The 13745-nt window shown below is 34.6% G+C and overlaps 1 pseudogene; it reads left to right on the top strand.

Annotated features, from left to right (window-relative positions):
* The first annotated feature begins 1419 nt into the window (after positions 1-1419).
* On the top strand, positions 1420-13603 carry LOC128226188 (ATP-binding cassette sub-family C member 5-like; annotated as a pseudogene).
* Positions 13604-13745: the final 142 nt, after the last annotated feature.

Here is a 13745-nt window from a genome sequence, read left to right on the forward strand (position 1 = left end):
ATTGTTCGTAAATTGTTTAAATAAGAACGCATACAATGCAAAAAAGAATAGAATCGTTTTATCCCTAATACGCTGCAGTTGATTTTTTTTTCAATCAGATAGAAAGCTTTAAAAAATTGGGCCCCGAAACGTTTGTTTTGTGTTTTTAAATATTAAGATCATAATCAACTTCAAGTTGAACATCATCCTCTAGGTAAGTCTTTCAATTTTCGGGTTCAAAATGGCGCTTTTGAGAACAAAGCTGGGGATAATTATTATGTTATATAGCTTCTGTCGCATCTAAGAATTATATAGTGAATATGCTTTGTCCAAGAAGGACGAATGCAATATCACTCGGCGCAAACAAAGTGATGGTCCTCCGGCAACAAAGACAAATAATTTACAATATTTCATTCAAAGTTTTTTAAATCTTAACTTTTCATCATTTTAGAACAAGACGCACAAACATCGCACAAGCTGATGTGGCGCAGTGGAAAAAATCTAGCTTTCGTTAATTTAATATATATCTTGACAAGACATTTTTCACGTATATCATAGTTTCATTCTTGGCCACCAACTTATGTGTTTTCTTTGCTATCTTTGTATTTGTCTATTTTCTTATTTATTTCTAACCTTCAAACCAATAACTGCTTTACTAAATTTTAAGAAATATTTTAAATTTGATTACTTCAAAATAGTAATAAACGTAATTTATAAACAAACGATGAGGATTTCTAGCTGTATCGAAGAGTATACTAGCGGCATCTTTCTTTTATACACTTCTTGCATTTTTTCTCTCATAATGATAAATATCTCTATATATATTGCATATATTCAACAAGACCATACTGTAACATTTTAAACCAAGACTTTAAACGCTAATAAGTATTATATAACAATACAATAGAAACTGCAGGGGCTGTCCTTAACGCCAACACTTTTACTAATACCATGTTTAAATGCGCAATGCGAAGGCCTATCAGACAAGAAACGAGAGACGTACGAACACAGACGGATCACAAAGACGGAAAGAATAACAATAACAACTATGTTTGTCTTTGTAAAGAAATAGTATGTATTAATATACTATAAATATTGGTTATCAATTATACTTTTTACCAATCTCTCTTCATACAAAGTTTCTTTTGGTTGGGTTCTAACACCAAGAAATTATTCATTTAAACCGTTTACGAACTTCGCTGTATTGTAAAACTATCACGTTTGAACCATACTTCACAACCATAATTTAAATAAATCATAATTATTATTATTAAGTTAGGAACATATCAACGTATTACATATGCAAGGAAACGCGCAACTGCACTTGCATTTGAAACGTGCATATGCATATAAATATTTTATCTCATTACATCGTTCAACGGGATGAAAGAAGCACATGCAAATAATCTACATGAAAAAAATGAAGGTTTCAAACGAGAATGGCAGCGAACTCGCGGCCAACGCCCTGGACAGGAAAGTTTCTCTGACCGGATATACGAATGTGGTTCTGGACAACTCCAAGTCTGACGAGATGGATGAGGACAGACATAAACTCGGGTATGGGCTAGAGGGAAGAAAGGCACACATAACTACACGTAGTTTTTATGCCATATTAAAAGTTTTCAAGTATTTTGACTTAAACTCTCCTAAAGGATTGTACTTTAGTATTGTAGTGTATTAAATAATGGCGTTTTTTTATAAGCGAAACCTTTACACGTATTCCCGTGTGCACATTATACTAGTTTGATATTTTCGTTTCAAACACTTGTTTCGGTAATATTGTTCAATATATGTTCGCTTTAAAGTATTTCGAAGATGCTTAATTTGGATTATTTAAAATAATAAATGAATTGCCAATAATTATTGAATATATTTAGTAATATATGACGGATGTTAAACGTTTGTTCTTGCCCTGTCATTATTAACTGTTTGAGGTCTATCATTAGTAGTATTAATATAGCCTTATTACTCTGAATCATGCGTGATTTAGATACGACGGCGCTATAAACGTACCGGAGAAGAGGAAATATTCAGGTGCTCTACAAGTTATCAAGTCCTATAGACCGTCCTCCGAGTAAGGATTTTGTTCGTTTTATATTTTTATTTATTTTATACAATTTTGTTCATGCTTTTCGGTAAAATATGGAGTTTTATCTGTGATATAACAATCTCTTAAACTTGGAAAATGTTTAAACTGTGTGAATCCACACGTTTGTTTTTTACTCTTGCGACATTTCAAATATTTATTCAATAAATGGCGACAAGGAGCTTTTTAAAAAAATACCAATAAAAGCTCCGAAAATAAGTATAAAAGAAACACTCGAATCGTGAAAATATGTGATATATGACTTTTGTAAAATCAAGCATAATATCTTTTTAATTCAATGTCCATAGTTCCTGTTTTTTAACATTTTCTATCTCGGACATAAACAAAACAAAACCATTCTTTCATATTCTATAAGGGATGGAAAGCTTCCTATCAATAAAGTGGGAATTTTCTCGTACGTGTTCCCGACGTGGTTCTCTCCCCTGATCTGGCGAATGCACCGCAACCGTCACGAACCTGTGGCCGAGAAAGACATATGGCAGTGCGCATCCGCTGATGGCATAATGAGGAACGCTGAGAGGTTGATTGACTATTTTACCTTGAAAATACCTTAAACATCATTATAAAATATATTTATTGCATTTATACGTAATGTTTACACATTACCACACACTTTCCTTGTGGCTGCATTTCGTCTTTAATAATTGGCATATATGTGTGATAATAATTTTCGTTTTTCTAGAATGGATTTTCTTTGGACTGAGGAGGTTGAACGTAATGGTGGAAAGGAGGCGTCGTTTTATAGAGTGTGGGTGGAATTCATTCTGACGAGAACGATGGCAAACCTTTTGCTGCTGGCCATCAATGCACTCTTTACTTTCCTGTCTTTGGTATGTATGGTCTTTAGACCTGTGTATAAGTATTTAACACGACTATGATAAACAAACAAGTTCAACGAATAAAATTCGTCTTTTTTCTTTTTCTTTTTTTTTTTTTTTTTTGGTACTGGCTCCGATGATGCTTATACCCAGTAAGTTTACATTTTACTGAACGTTCCAAGGCGAGCACGAAACATACCTAGTTTTTTTTTATTTTTAGTATATACTAGTATGCACTGTGCTGTTTGTGGAGTTTTGTGCTGTTCTTCCATGTTTCTTGTTTGTGATTTTTTTTTGTGTTCTATGTCATTGGCGTTTACCCAGTGCCATTAAACCGGGTTTATGTTAAAACGTTTGGCTACTGAGCTTGTTTCTGTAGTTTTTCACGTAAGTATTTATACTTTTAATTTTGTTATAATTGATATATTTTTGACGAGTGTGAGTGTAAACCCACAATTAACTCATGGTCTCGTGTTGTATTGACTGTTACAAGGTGGTAATCCCATCATTGATTGATAAAGCTATTTTGTTGAGTGCGTGGTCTGTTTGTGATGTTTGTTCGTTTGTGTCTCCCGTTTGGGCCCTCACCTTGTACCTAAACAGGGTTCGTATTTGGCTTTTATGACTGTGCTTATCTCTATTGTTTTCAGTGTGATATTGTTCATAAATTTCATTTCATTTTAACTAATCCAAGTTGTAGTATATGTCTTCATTTGTGCTTCTTAAATATTTGAATGATCGTATTTAAAGCATGCATTTCTGTTCTTTTAAGGCGTTTCTGCTTAACCTTGTTGTAGCTTATCTTGAATCAGACGGTTGCCCTGTTTTGGTGCGAAATAATACGTGCTCTCTCCTATCCCAATGTGTTTGTGTTTGGGGCGCTGACTGGTAAAATGATTTATTTATTTTTACTTTAGCAAAAAATTAATTTACTAAAACTTAAGATATGTCTTCACCGGTAAATGTGAATAATGATAAAGTCTACTTCAAAACAAATATACTTAGTTTACACATTTGTGTCAGGTGCCAGATTTCGGTCCGGCTACATGGGCATTATGTACAAGAAACTCCTCAAACTACGGACGGTTAAGGGAAAAACAAGTTCAGAGGTATCTTGTTTTTTTGGTATTCATTTTACAAATTATACGAAATGACAGGGAATAACACTGTTTATACAATTCGTAGAGCGAACTAATTAATATCTGTTATGCATGTTTTATGCCAATGATTTACTGGATTTAAGAGGTAAGAATTACGTGTACATGTCAAGTTCTTATATACGTAGGTTTATGTTCTGATAGATAATCAATGTGTTCAGTGTCGATTCCTACCGCGTGAACATTGCGACATCCGTCTGCGTCTTCCTTCTCTCCGTTCCCATCTATGCCTTGATCGGCACCGTGTATTGCTTATTGGTTATTATGTATTGGTTATTGGTGCTTCGTTTCTATAGGAACGCTTGTAGTCTGTTGCCTTGGCCAGGTAAATTATGATCAACAAAGCTCCTTTTTTATATTGTCTACTATCTGGCATAAATGCATTTAGGTTACCTGTTGTGTTATAATAACTAGTAACTCTCGACTTGAGATTTTCCCTGATTTGGATTTGTTTGCGTTATCATAAAGATGGGCACACAGCTTTTGCCTCATGACTTGCAGCATACGATATTTTATAGATGGTCCTTACGCGATTGATGGAGACGTTGCGAAGAAGCAGCTCGCAATTCACAGATAGGCGAGTATGTCAGTTTACATTCTTAAACCTCTATTTTTACGAATCGAATTTCACACTGGGGAATAAACAATTGGTTTTCTATTCGAATTTCAGGTGCGTCAAATGGCAGAAATTATAAACAGCATTAAATTCATAAAGATGTATGCGTGGGAAAAGCCATTCAATGACGCAATTCAAGGTACACCTTAATATTTGTGAAATATATGTTTCTCTTAAAATATCTTTCTTTAGGTCTTTAAATGTATTACTTATTTATGATTTTGTTGAGATTTCAAGCTAGAAAATAAATTATTGTACATTTAAGCATCTGCTGTACAGTACCAGCCCATTCTATTTCCTCCGTTATTTGAAACAAATATTTTGCTACCATATGAGAGAATAACATAAACCACCATCGACGTAATCCGGTACCTCAACATTTTCTCACCCTTTAAGATTAAACCTTATTCCAGTAGTTCGTCTTTATGAACAAACGTACGTGTTGTATTCGGCCCTGGTGAGTGCTATCACACTGGCCATCATCCCTGTCACACCGACCATTGCCTCAGTTGTCACCATAACGGTCTACACTGCCGCCGGAAACGACCTCACAGCATCAACGGTAAGTACATTAGGTACTTAGGGTGATCGGAAAGGCCCAGTGCTGTTGTTGAACATGTTTTAACTCAACGAATACGTATGACACCTTTTACTTTAAACTCATACTCTCTTAAGTATTGCTCTGAACAGAAGTCAAGTAGCTACCCTCATTGCGCGTGTACTCGAATGCCATAAGAATTAATAAATTCCGCACGTTTATCAAATGATATCAATGCTACTACCATTTTAAAGCGATGAAATGGTGCATGCTTACATAAGTGTAAATCGCCAAGAAGAATATTATAAGGCAATGCTGAAAGTTGTTTTTTTTGTATATTTTAGGCTTTTGCCGTAATAGGAACGATGAACTTTTTACGAGGCATTGTTGCAGTGCTGCCGTTAAGCTTGCGGGCCTACGCGGAGGCCAAAGTCAGCTTTAACAGACTGGAGGTTGTTTTATGTTGCTTCTCAATATCAATGAAACAAGTTTGTGTATTATTACAATACCAGTAAATTTTGACTGATGACTGAGAACTATTCGTTTTATAAAAACATGTAGTATTTTGATTTACAGAAACTTCTTTTAATGGATGAGTATATTCCCCTGAGCTCTATCACATATGACAAGACCAACGCATTAGAGATGAAGGCAGCTTCCTTTGTATGGGAATTGCAACCTGAGTCTAATACCAACGGGGCAATAAAGAGACGGCCAAGTGGTACGTTTTTCGGCGAAATATATTATGTCTATGTCACATTTTTCAATTGATAATAACTCTATCTGAGCTCTTATTTGAATTTTTGATGATGTTTTATAATCGTAACGAGCATCTTGTTCATCTTCATATGAAATCAATGTGTGTGTGTGTTGTTATGTCTGCCCCAATTAAACGTGAACGAGTCCCTTTAAAATGAGTTTCTTATCTCTTTCAGTGTCAAGCATTTGTTCAAGAAAGGAATGTGGGAACCTGTTTCAAATAAACAATGTTATATTAGATGTGAAAAGGGTAGATATTAAAAATAGTTTTGTTCTGTTCATTGTATATTTTGAATTGTTTTGGAAAAATTAAGATCAATATTGCCGGGGTTTTTCTCTGGAATACTGGACTATATTGTAATGATTTTTTTGAGAACTATTTTGCATTTGCAAAGTAATACGTTTTTAAGGGCCAACTGATAGGTATTTGCGGGACAATCGGCTCCGGGAAATCATCTTTAGTTTTGGCTTTACTTGGACGAGTAAGTACATGCACAACATTATTCATTTATGAAATAAGTATATATATATATATATATATATATATATATATATATATATATATATATATATATATATATATATATATATATATATATATATATATATATTACGAATGATATATCTTTTTCTTTGTAGACTTATGCAAAATTTCAAAAAATCAGATTTAACAAAAGTGTGAAAGTAAAAATGGAAAACATGATTTTTTCCGTTTTACTTTTCGTAAACTATTTGGGTAACCAGTGTAAATATTGAGCTCTTTAAACCAGATGCTGCAAACAAAGGGTCATCTTGCCGTCGATGTAAATGTCGCGTATGTGGCCCAACAGGCTTGGATATTCAATGCTTCATTAAGAGAGAACATTCTTTTCGGCAGTGAATTCGAGGAACAAAAGTAAGACGTCTGTATATGTATTATTAGTATTTACAGGAACACTGAATACTAGAAAAAAATCATCATCATTTACTATTGAGTCAATAAAATAGAAAATTTAAGTTATAAAATGTATGCATGTTTTCATTTTAGATACAGAAAAGCCATAGAATGTTGCGGTTTGGGACCTGACCTAGAGCTTTTTGAAGATGGAGGCAAAACTGAGGTAAACTTGGTGGAATAAACATGATTTCATGGATAAGTGTTCATTTTGTTTTCGAATATTTACTCTTTTCACATAAGGGACGAAAGAAAGCAGCGGAGCTAAGCGTTCAATAATAGCTTGCGGATAAATTACAAAGTTATTCACTTATACCGCACGCTAATCGTTAGACCTTGTCCCTGACAACATGGTACAAAACTGTTACGGCGATCATTCCCTCGTTATTCAAAAATATACATTCGTGCAGAGCAATCGAGTATAATTTCAAAAACGAGATTGCAGTAACTATTTATTAAATAACCTCCAAATGCATTGCTCTTCAATAACTCAAGTGCAGAAACTGTTGTTGTTTTTTAAGATGTAATGAATTGGTCTAAATGTTGTGTTTGCCAACTTAAAATTACGAATTTTGAGAATGAAGAATGAGAACAAGTTAATTGATTCTGTATCCATCTGTAGATTGGAGAGCGTGGTGCTAATCTTAGTGGAGGGCAAAAGCAAAGGGTTAATTTGGCAAGGGCGGTGTACAGTGACAGTGATATATACTTACTTGATGATCCGCTTAGTGCTCTAGACGTTCGAGTTGGAAGGCTTATTTTCAACGAGTGCATCAAATCTCAACTCGCACGGAAAACTGTGATTCTTGTTACGCATCAACTGCAGGTAATCTTTTATTAGACGGTGCTACAACTTATATCCCTGTTCTTAACTATATTGAAAAAGTTACATATCGTCTTTCATGCTAATGTTTTTTATAGGTCGTTACTAGTGCGATAGCAATATACTTCAAAAGTATATTGTAGCTTAAATTCTAAAGATCTTAGAACATGTATACCCAAAATTGAAAAAGTATATCTTGGTAAGAACTAATATCTTTAAAATGTCCTTTTTGCCATTTAGTTCCTTAAGGAGTGTGACGAGGTTGTTGTGATGGATGGTGGAGAAATTGCTGAAAAAGATCGACACATTGACCTGATTAACAATGGTGGTCCGTACACTGACATGTTAAGGATTTTTGAAAGTACCTCGATGAGTCATCAAAAAGCAAGTGAGTACATCTGGTAGGAACCAGGAATGACGTATACGATAGCAATAACTACTTATGCATTTAACAGCTACCTATACATCGGCCCTTTTATGCATCGACCTTTGTGATCGCTTGTAGTTTGAAAAGATCCCTTATTCAACAATGAAATCTTTCGCTCCAGCTCGAAACCACATGGTCATTCTATATCGACAAATAACTTAATACATTAATATACAAATAAGTATTTTCGAATATCTAGATGGGTTAGGGGTTGGCGAGCCTGCGCCGTCTTTGAAAGAAACTAGCCAAGGAAGCAGTGTTAAAACAGCAAATGGTATGGTTGCTTCATCTGATTCCAAACCAAACGGGATTCTGAAGAAAAAGAATGGAAAAGGTAGATGTAGTTGTGTTGCTCAAGCAATTTGATTGGTGTTTTATCTGGTCGTTTTTTTAGATTCTATGAAACTATGGTTACGGACCATGCAATTTTATATTATTCTTTATTATATCTTTGTTTTAAAATATTAATTCTTGTTATTTTATCGTAATATCTTAACATTTGTATATTGTTATAGGCAAACTGGTTTCGGCGGAAGAGGCTGCAATTGGCGTCATATTGATGTTTTTTTATAACTTCCGGCTCTCTTACTTTTACTGACTGGTGGCTTAGCAAATGGATCGATTCACTTGGAAGCCAAGTTAATAATGTGATAACATGTGAACATGTGCCTTATTTAAACCTTCGTTTTAGAGGCGCAACTGAGCTATACCAATGTTTTTTTCTTTACTATTACTATTATACCTGAATGCGTGTATAAATAAATTCAAGATCAAATATGCTTTCTATAGTAATTGAATATTAATGTTTTAGCTTACTCCCCTGATAGTTTGGTAGTCCTAACATGTGTTATTCCATTTCTTACATGTATTTCTTATTACAGGAAGGAAATAGTTCAACGTCAGATAATGGATCCTTTTTGAATGCAAGTTATGGGGCACCCAGTGATGTTAGCAACACGTTGATAATTGCTGTTGAAGGGCGGATAAGTTATGACACATATTTCACCGTCTACATTAGTTCACTGGCTATTGTGTTGGTCACTTTACTAGTGAATGGCGTTAGTCATGCTAAGATAATTTTAAATCTTTCTTGATGTAACAAAATTAAAATATAATAAACTAAGGTTATATCACATATTCCCTTAAACCAATCAATGCGTCCATTTCTCTGTGACATTGCTGTTCAAAATTATTCCAGGCTTCTACAAATGCAGTCAACCGGCTTCATAGCTTATGCCTTGACCGTGTGATGAAGGCTCCAATGTCATTCTTTGACTCGAACCCAACCGGCCGAATCCTCAATAGATTTTCGAAAGATTTAGATGAAGGTTTTGTTATTTATTTTTAACACGAATGTTTCTTAGTTACTATGTTTTTTATGTGTATATAATGTTGTAATCACTTACTGTTTGTCCTTTGGTCTCCTTGAATATACCAATGATTCTAGATATACGTAATACCGCTTAAGTTGGTTCCTGTATTCAAGGTATCACACTTCCTGCAAAAATAACTAATCTGGGACTTTTAATACTATTTTGTTTTTACTTTTACTCAATATTACCATTCAAAATCTATTTTAATTACTGAGTTCCGTTTCTTACATGATCAATTATTTTATAGGTGACGTCTTTCTACCACAAGTGACAAACTCACTTCTTCGAATCCATAATTTGACGCTTGTATCCATTGCATTGTCGGCGTATATTACGCCATGGATTCTAATAGAGGTCGTTCCAGTTGTGATCGTCTTTTACATCATGAAGCAGATTTCTACTGTGGCAATTACAAAACTGAAGCGTCTGGAAAACATTTCCCGGTCGCCTCTGATAAGCCATGTAAACGCCACATTACAAGGTCTTACAGCGGTCGTTTGGTCATAAACAGCAGGAACGATTTTATGACAGGTTTTCTAAGTTTATGATATTGCAGAATTGAAATTCGATTTTATTACATGCATGTTGATCCTTAGAGAAAAATACATACATGTTAGCAGATTAAGACTGGTTTAAGATCGTTTTTCATCAGAAAATTTGCTTCAATATGTTTGAAGCATGGGTTACCTGAAAAATCGTTACATTTAAACAAATGATTGTGATGAAAATTACTATTTTTGCAGATGTTCGAAGTTCGGCGACGTCGCTTCGTTGACGGTTTTCCTATTTGATGTAAGTATTCGGTGGATTGGAATGCGACTACACCTGGCTGCAGGCATATTTACAGTAGCATGTAGCTTGATCTTTGTCATAACAAAGGGTCTCGTACCTCCAGCAGCAGCTGGGCTTGTACTTGGACTTTGCGGAAGTGTAAGTAACCGTGTCGTCATACTTTAAACTTTTAAAATTTCATCGGAGACAATACGCTTGTATGCAGCATGGTCAATACCTGGCGAACGTCGGCATGCCAGTGTGGTGCTCTGGTTGAATAACAATTTCTATAAAAATGAGAACATGTATCCATTATTACATTATATTCTAGACTGTAAGCATTGTCCCGTTTTTTGTCCGTTTGATGAATGAAGCTGAGGCCAGATTTACTTCAATTGAAAGACTCCAAGAGTACAGTATGGTACGTATATATCGATCATTTAAGCAAATACAAAAACAATGTTATCATTTTTGTACAAACAAATAAGAAGTAAATTTAGTTGTAATTGTTCATGCACCATTTCTTTTTATCCAAATATACGCAAATTACAGTATTTCAACAGCAGTAGAAATGTTCCTCTTGGTTTTGCTTTAATCAACATAACTGTCATCTTAAATTGCATGTTGAATTTGCTGAAATCAGCCAAATGGTCCTCTTCAATTGCATATTTCTGTTGTTCAAATCAACATTTGATCATCTAAAAATACATGTTGGTAAAGACATGATTTACTGATATCTTCCTTAATCTTAAAGAACTTTGCTCACATCAACCCAATGGTCATTTTAAATTGCATTTTGATGTTGTTCAATTCAACCTAATGGTCATTTTACATGTTGGTGTACTTATGGGTAACTGATTTCTTTCTTAATTTTAAAGAACTTGATTTCCGAACCACAAGATGCAAAAAAGGTTGTATCCCCAACATGGCCAGAAAATGGTGGATTAAGTTTTCAAGGCGTTGTCATGCGTTATCGACCTGAGATGGACCCAGTGTTACGCAAAGTAAGCTTTAACATCTACCCAAGAGAGAAGATAGGAATAGTCATCGGCACGGGGGCAGGTCAGTTTTCTGTTATAATAACAGCATGAATATGAAAACCTTGAGAAAACCTAGATCATGCAAACATCCGGACTTTCAAAAATGTGAAACGCCTGATCCAAGAACAATGCAGTGCCTGCGTTGATCTTTTTTAAATCTGGAAAAATATTGATAAAACGATAGTGCTACTTGTTTAACGCGTTGTTTGATATATTTATCCGTTTGCGCATTTTAAATGGATTTATATAAAAGTGTATGAACAATTTCCCCAAAACAAACTTTATTTCTTTTGCAGGTAAGTCTAGTCTGGCAGCGTGTCTGTTTCGACTGGTGGAAATAAGTGAAGGTGCAATCACAATTGACGGAGAAGACATTTCTTTACTTTCCCTAAAGACTTTGTGTTCCAAGATATCGAAATCCCTTCACCTTATCCTTATGTGAATTCATTATAAATCAGTTCTAACCGATGTTATTGCTCCCAATTTCCAATTAAGCTTCACGCAGCACTTGTGATTTAAGTTAAACTATTATTTGTTTACATTTGAATGTTCGTTTAGTGTAAGAAAACTATAAAAAGCAGTTTGGTCAGTATAATTCGTGTTCTAGGTAACGCAGATTATGTTTTAAATGTTGATAATTAAAACGTTTGTGGATTGTTAAATCCAAAATCTATGATCACACATTTTTTTTTTACTAAGGTAGACTGTGATAGATTTTTATCGTTGCAAACAATATCTGTATCATACCTTTAAAAAGTGTACTCTGAATTGTATACATTCGATGGGATCTCTTATCAAAGCAGTACATTGTGTTTACCTATTATTTGTTTTATTCATAAGTTTCCTTAAGTTATTGTTTGCTTTAATAAAATTTACCATTTATGTTTTTACTTTATTCGGCATGGCTGGGATAAGTGCGCACATAAACTAGTTTAAACCCCCAATAAATCTACATTATTCTGACCGTTCCGAGGCGGTACATTACAGTCATTGATAAACACCCATTGTTTAGTATATCCGTTGAACCTGTGTCATTGAACGGGTTTTATGATTCAACTTTCGACTACTAGACTTGTTTATGTAGTTTTTCATATAAATATGTATATATATGTTTAAAATAATAAACAATAAATATTTAGTATCTCAAACTAACTGTTCTGTTTCACTCTCGCTCTCTACTGTTCGTATGGCTAGTTTGGATCCATCACACTTTATACATGAGTAACTTTGTAGATTGAGCAGTTTGAAGACAGCCTGGAGGTGGTAGTTGATGAAAATGGCGAAAACTTCTCTGTCGGAGAACGCCAGTTGCTCTGTCTGGCAAGAGCTATCATCCGTAAAAGCAAGGTTAGCATTCGTAGATTCTAACAGCAGGCAAGTTCTTACATTGATAGTTTTCATAAGTGCAAGGCTCAAAAGCTAAGATGAATCAGTCACACAACCAGGGACACCAGTCAACACACACACAGTTTATATACTTTATTACTTGTTGATAAATGTAGGGGACACCACATTTGAATTGGCAGAGTAACAGAGAATTTCATAGACGGTCATCTGCAGTACTAATAAAAAGAACAAATTTAATATCATTAGCTGAAATAAGATAAGTTAATTTTCCGCTCAGATTTTACTACTTGACGAGGCTACTGCAAACATTGATACATCGACAGATGCCATGATTCAACAGACGATCCGCAATTGCTTCGCGGAATGTACCGTTATCACAATTGCTCACCGACTTAATACTGTGCTACACAGTGACCGAATTATCGTGCTGGATGCTGAACAGGTATATGACTTTTGTGGGGGTTAGATAAAATGATCCATATTTCATAACTACTTTAACAAGTATAACATTTGGTCAAGTACACTTCGGTTATAAGAATAGAATGAAGTCCTTATATTCCCATAAAATACATCAATACTAATTCGCAACTGGGTTTTCAACTAGCCGACTTTCTCAAACAACGTTTAAATACATACATTTACTAGTGTGTTATTTAATAAAATGATATAATATATATCATACATTTTATTTATTTTTTACGTAAAACTGCTGTCCTATCTCTTTCCACTCTAAGACTTAAGATTTCGTCAGTTCATACTCGTGATGCCTTTGTTTTCTAGGTTATGGAGATAGGCACACCTCAAGATCTGCTTTCGAATCCGCACTCGTTTTTCAACGGCATGATTGCAGCTCAGACAGTGAAAACGCCATCACCATAATAACGTTCAGAACCAGGGACCACCTCAAGATTTACATTCAAATCCGCTTAGACAGTGAAACGCCATCTCCATAATCCCGTTCTGAACGTCATGAATACTTCCATCTCGGAAGAAACACCAAGACGATAACAACATGTTTTGTTATATTTGAAATGTAGTGGAATAACCTGTTTGTTT

Source organism: Mya arenaria, chromosome 3, assembly GCF_026914265.1.
Source record: "Mya arenaria isolate MELC-2E11 chromosome 3, ASM2691426v1".
Lineage (NCBI taxonomy): Eukaryota > Metazoa > Mollusca > Bivalvia > Myida > Myidae > Mya > Mya arenaria.